Raw genomic sequence first — 6876 nt, 5'->3', positions numbered from 1 at the left:
CAGAAGGAAGAGTTTTTTAGAACAAACCTGATACATAGCAAACAATAGATATTGGTCATTGTTGCTGTTATTAGTATTATACAGGGAGCCATGGGTATGTAAATATATAACTGGAACATAGAATTTAAGACAGTGAATGGAGAGGCCAGGCGCAGTGGCTCACGCCTATAATTCCAGCACTTTGGGAGGCCGAGGTGGGTGGATCACTTGAGGTCACGAGTTCAAGACCAGCCTGGCCAACATGGTGAAATCCGTCTTTACTAAAAATACAAAAATTAGCTGGGCATGGTGGCATGTGCCTGTAATCCCAGCTACTCGGGAGGCTGAGGCTGGAGAATTGGTTGAACCTGGGAGGCGGAGGTTGCAGTGAGCCGAGATCGCACCACCGCACCCCAGCTTGGGAGATAGAGTAAGACTCAGTCTCAAAAAAAAAAAGGGCGGGGGGGTGAATGGAGAGACAGATATCATTCTGGAATGGTAAACAGGGGCCAGATCACAAATGACTGTAAGCTGTACGTGGATGTCTGAACTTGTCCTAGAGTAAATGAAGAGAGGTTGTAGATTTTTGTTTGTTTTTGAGACAGGATCTTGTTTTGTCACCCAGGCTGCAGTGCAGTGGCGTAAGCACAGCTCACTACAGCCTCGACCTCCTGGGCTCAAGCCATCCTCCCCACTCAGCCTCCTGAGTAGCTGGGACTATAGGTGAGCACCACTATGCCCAATTAACTTTTTACTTATTGTAGAGACAGTATCTACCTATGTTGCCCAGGCTGGTCTCAAACTTCTGGGCTCTAGTGATCCTCTTGCCTTGGTCTCCCAAAGTGCTGGGATTACAGATGTGAAGCCACTGGGCTGGGCTGAGAGGTTATGGATTTTAAGCAGGAGAGAGTTGAGCAGATTTGGGGTTTTAGGAGGATCTCTACACAAAAGGCTTCTAGAGTGGGGAATGCTTGGGAGAGAAGAAAAACTAGAGACACAGAAATCAGCTGGAAGCCACTGGGGTGGTCCAGGAGAGGCTTGTGGGGGCTGGGCCTGAGGTTGTGCTGAGGGTGATGAAGAGAGGTGGACCTGCTAAAGGTCACAGTGCTGGTTAGAGACGGACCAGGGGCTGGAGCTGCTGACTAATTATGTAAAAATTTCCTGCCAGGAAATTAGCCTTTTTTTCTTGTTTATTTAGGCATGAATGTAATATATGTGCTACTTGATAGAGACAGATAAGTAACTACAAGTAACTGGGCAGAGATTGTTAGCTGGGAGGTATGGATTTCATTTCCATTACTAATACCTGCAACTGCTGATACTAGATGTGCCCCAGGAATCGCTGCAAGGGAAATGGAGCAAGGTGAGCCATTCTCTTTGAAGGAGTTTTTTCCAGCTCTACCGGTTTATGTTTATAGGGTCACACCCTACCTTCTTATAACTGCCTCATTTGTTCTCCTTTGGGTCAGGCTGAAAGTGTTTATTTGCTTTATCTGGTTTTATTGGCATGGAAAACTCTAGCAAGATGTGATTGGCCACTCTGTGGGGGCATCACTGGCCTTTCAAGCTGTGTTTCTCATTCTCTGTGGATGCAGGTTGGTCGTGGCATCTGCATTCTTGGAAGGTGCAGGCCTGGATCCAGGCTGATGGGTGGAGAGGAGGAGTTTCGTGGAACCTGATGAGATGAGACACCTGGGGACAGGTGACCCCAGCGGCTGCCACTGGCAGGAGAGAGCTTCAGAGGAAAGACATCTGACATGGCAGGGTGACTGCTGGGACTGTGGGCAAAGCATGAGCTCAGCGGTGTTCTCATCCGCCCAATTAGGTGACTCTGAAGGTCTGTGATTATAATCTAAACGATCCCTGAAAGGATCTATGCCAATCTCTTCGCTGGTCCATGAACCTGCCAGGCTTGTTCCTGGTTCCATGTGGGAATTTGATTGATAAAGCCCTGTGCATTCTTGAGTCACCCCCATCACCCACCCTCCACTCCCTTCGAAGAACCACAGAGGGAAGAGTAGACACCAATACAGCTCACACTGACTCACTTCTGTGTTCAACACATTGCTCCTCTTAGTCTCCCAGCTTTTCTAGAAGCTCTCTGAGGGATTTTTTTTTTTTTTTGCCTTTTCTTTTTGAGACAGGGTCTCTGTTGCCCAGGCTGGAGTACAGTGGCGTGCTCTCAGCTCACTGCAACCTCTGCCTCCTGGGCTCAAGTGATCCTCCTACCACAGCCTCCTGAGTAGCAAGACTTCAGGTGTGCACTACCACGCCTGGCTAATTTTTGTGTTTTTACTAGAGACGGGGTTTCACCGTGTTGCCTAGGCTGTTCTCAAACTCCTGACCTCAAGTGATCCGCCTGCCTCAGCCTCCCAAAGTGCCAGGGTTACAGGCGTGAGCCACTGCACCTGGCCCTTCTGAGGGCTTTTTATTCCTTCTATGTTCTCATAATTCCTCTCACAGAGTTTTTAGGTGACCTCTATTGATTGACAGATCCAGAAGTTTGGAAGATGTGTCAGCCTGAATTGACAGATTGGGAAGCTGAAGAGGAAGGGTTTAGTCACCTGCCCAAGATTGTGAGAATTGGCAGTTATTCAGCAGACAACCAGGAACAGTCCTAGAGTCAAACATTTTCCATACCTTTGTTGTTTAAATCCTTTCAACGAAGCCTAAGAGGTAGAAGGTCTCTGTCATGCGCGTCCGTGTGAAGAGACCACCAAACAGGCTTTGTGTGAGCAATGAAGCTTTTTAATCACCTGGGTGCAGGCGGGCTGAGTCCGAAAAGAGAGTCAGGGAAGGGAGATAAGTGTGGGGCCGTTTTATATTTGGGTAGGTAAAGGAAAATTTCAGTCAAAGGGGGGTTGTTCTCTGGTGGGCAGGAGTGGGGGTCACAAGGTGCTCAGTGGGGGAGCTTTTTGAGCCAGGATGAGCCAGGAAAAGGACTTTCACAAGGTAATATCATCACTTAAGGCAAGGACCGGCCATTTTCACTTCTTTTCTGGTGGAATGTCATCAGTCCAGGCGGGGCAGGGCATTTTCATCTCTTGTGATTCTTCAGTTACTTCAGGCCATCTGGGCGTATACGTGCAAGTCACAGGGGATGCGATGGCTTGGCTTGGGCTCGGGCTCAGAGGCCTGACAGTCTCATTATCCCCATTTTATAGCAGAGGAAATTGAAGCTTACAGTTTTTAAATAACCCCACTGCACTCCGTGTCAAACTCAGAATTAAACCCAGTCTTATTCCTAACTGCTTCTCATTTTCAGCACTTCCTACATTGTACTACAGCTTCACCTACCTGCCTTCTCTGCTTACTTTTCTAAAGGCAGGAATAATACTTTTTATTTGAATCAGGACCTAGCACAGAACCTGATCCATAGTTGATGTTTGATGAATGGTTATTGACCAAATGTGAAAAGAATAAAGAGCTGGTGATAAAGCTAACTTCTAGTCCAGGTATGCACTGCCTCCCTGCAGAGGCCAGGTTGGCCTGCTCCCTTTCAGAATGGGATCTCATAGGAGCCTTTTCTCTGTTCAAAGTGACACCATCAGACCCCATGTATGGGAACAGTGTTACTTCCTGGTTTCCTTTAAAAGCCCTTTGGGAGGAGACTGGTGGTCCAGTGAGCGGGCATCAGTCTTGGGGAGCCTCTTCAGCCCTGCAGGGTTGGGGCCTCCTTTTTGGCTCTCCTCCGTGGCACAGAGCTCCACTTAGAATCCACAGAAACCCTTGGAGGGCGTGAGCATCAGCCGCCATCGAAAGTGGTGATGACCAGCCTAGTCTCTGGCTGGAGAAACTTGGAGTTGATTCTGGTTCTCTTGGGCCAGATATTAACCTTATGAAGCCTCAGTTTCCTCCCTATAATGTGGGGATACATAACAATGTTCATTTCATCCAGTTGCTGTGAGGATTGAATGAGAAAATGCATGCCCAGCCCTCATCACAGCGTGAGGTGAATGACAGCTCTGGTAACTGGCGATTTGAAGGCCTGAGATAGGAATGTGAAAGAGGAACTAATAATAACATCAGGCACTGCAGGGCACTTTGCCAATCACTCTTTTTTTTTTTTTTTGAGTCAGAGTCTCGTTCTGTCGCCCGGGCTGGAGTGCAGTGGTGCAGTCTCGACTCACTGCAACCTCCACCTCCCGGATTCAAGCAATTCTCCTGCCTCAACCTCCCAAGTAGCTGGGATTACAGGTGTGCACGACCATACCCAGCTAATTTTTGCATTTTTAGTAGAGAATAGGGTTTCTCCATATTGGCCAGGCTGGTCTCGAACTCGTGACCTCAAGTGATCTGCCCGCCTCAGCCTCCCAAAATGCTGGGATTATAGGCGTGAACCACCACACCCGGCCATGCCAATCACTCTTCACTTCCTGCATCTTAAAGCAACACTGTCAAACAGTTGGAGTTGATTTTCTAGGCCTTTCTGTTTTCCCCCTCCTGGTTGCCATTGCAGGGCCTCCTCTGGTCACTCGTACCTGTGAGAGGTCAGGCTCCTTAAGGAAGTATCACAGCAGAACATCAGATTGAAACTGCCTTTGCAAAAGTATGACTGAGACAGTGAAGGAGATCAAACTTAACTGAGTCCATCTTGCTCCTAACCTCCACGCTGTCTTTATTCATTCCTGGGTGTAGGCTGAACTAACTTTGGGAGAAACTTAGTTTATAGTTTAAACAAAGGTGGTAACAACCCTTTCCCAAAGCAGCCCTCCTTCTGGCCTGGGGACTAGATTGCCTTTCAGGGTTTAGAAGTCACGCAGCTGGAGGCTACAAGATTCTAACCCTCCCCTAAACTGCTCCTAAGATCAGCATTTGACTTGTTTTGCAGACCCTGCACTTGATGGATCAGCTGGTCCCACCCAGATAAATAAACCGGCTCATCGGATCTTGCGGTCCCCACCCAGAACTGACTCTGCAAGAAGACAGCTTCGACTCCCTATGATTTCATCTCTGACCAATCAGCACTCCTGGCTCACCCGCTTCCCCGGATCTGCCAAATTATCCTTAAGAATTCTGCTCCCCAAACGCTCAGGGAGGCTGATTTGAGTAAGAATAAAACTCCAGTCTTCTTCACAGCCGGCTCGGCATGAATTACTCTTTCTCTATTGCAGTTCCCCTGTCTTGGTGAATCGGCTCTGTCTGGGCAGCGTGCAAGGTGAACCCCTTGGGTGGTTACAGTAACAGAGAGAGGGGACTTAACTTTTTGTGTATGTTTATACATTAGTTCTATTTGTATGTTCATTCTTTTTTCTAGGGTCTTATCTTTGGGCTTATTTTATAACTTAAATCTGTAAAGCAGTCACTCTGAACCTGCAGTGAATTGAAGAAGCCCTTAAAACATCCCCTCTGGGCTGGGCGTGGTGGCTCACTCCTGTAGTCCCAGCACTTTGGGAGGCCAAGGCGGGTGGATCATGAGGTCAGGAGATCGAGACCATCCTGGCTAACAGAGTGAAACCCCGTCTCTACTAAAAATACAAAAAAATTAGCTGGGCGAGGTGGCGGGCGCCTGTAGTCCCAGCTACTCGGGAGGCTGAGGCAGGAGAATGGTGTGAACCCAGGAGGCGGAACTTGCAGTGAGCCGAGATCGCGCCACTGCACTCCAGCCCAGAAGACAGAGTGAGACTCTGTCTCAAAAAACAAACAAAAAAAAAAAAAAAAAAAGGAAAAAAAAAATCTCCTCTGAAAAATGTCATTATTACCTTTCCTTAGTTGCAGGAGTCCGGGGGTCTCCTTTGTGCAGAGATCTTTGTATTGCCAGATTAGTACAATGCCCTGCACATAATAGATGCTTAATATCTAGCACTGCACTGAACTGAAATGAGTAATGACACTTGTCAGACAGTCTTGCAAAAGAGGAACAGGTGAATCCTTAGCACAATTCAAGATCTTATAGGAAGAAACTTCCAGTCAACCAAAACTAAACCAAGCATACATTTCTTTCCTCACCTGTATTTACAATGCTGGAAGGTCTCTGGTTTCCACTAAATGCCCTGGGGTTAGCCCATTAAACCTTAGCTGTTTTATAAACCTTGCCATGGGCCGGGTGCGGTGGCTCAAGCCTGTAATCCCAGCACTTTGGGAGGCCGAGACGGGCGGATCACAAGGTCAGGAGATAGAGACCATCCTGGCTAACACGGTGAAACCCCGTCTCTACTAAAAACACAAAAAATTAGCCGGGCGAGGTGGCGGCGCCTGTGGTCCCAGCTACTCGGGAGGCTGAGGCAGGAGAATGGCGGGAACCCGGGAGGCGGAGCTTGCAGTGAGCTGAGATCTGGCCACTGCACTCCAGCCTGGGCGACAGAGCGAGACTCCGTCTCAAAAAAAAAAAAAAAAAAAACAAAAAACCTTGCCATGGATATGCTTATCAGCTTCTTCCTGGGAGCATAAAATGGATTTGGATAATGAATATAAAGCGCTGGAATAAGGAAGGCGCTCAACAGATGTTGTTAGTGTAAACAAGAACAGGTTAGAAGTGAGAAGGTGCTTAGAGGACAGAGGAGATACGGGGAAGGACTTGGAATTAGTGGGTTGGAACTGGGGAGGAGAGCAGGAGGCCTGGCACTGACAGCATCTCCTTTCCAGCTTCTTCTAGACAAGAGTGGCCTTGCCTGCCGGAAGCCCTAAAATTACAGGTGAGCTGGATCCCGAGAAATGAAGTCCCTGACTAATCGCAAGTAAAGACACAGCCATTTGATAGTTCTGTTCTGCATCTTGGAATGGGTAGAAATACAATAATAGCACCAAACGTGAATTACGGAAAACAAGATGTGATTGGAGACATTTGCTAAGAGATGCCAGCCCGGCCTCAGCGAAGTCAATTCATCAGCTATTTTCACTTGGGAAAGAGAACTTAAGGGCGGAGCCGCAGTCCCGGCCAAACCTAACAGTCTAAAA

This window comes from Macaca nemestrina, chromosome 10 (genome assembly GCF_043159975.1).
Source record: "Macaca nemestrina isolate mMacNem1 chromosome 10, mMacNem.hap1, whole genome shotgun sequence".
Taxonomy (NCBI): domain Eukaryota; kingdom Metazoa; phylum Chordata; class Mammalia; order Primates; family Cercopithecidae; genus Macaca; species Macaca nemestrina.
This window is presented reverse-complemented; position numbering follows the sequence as displayed.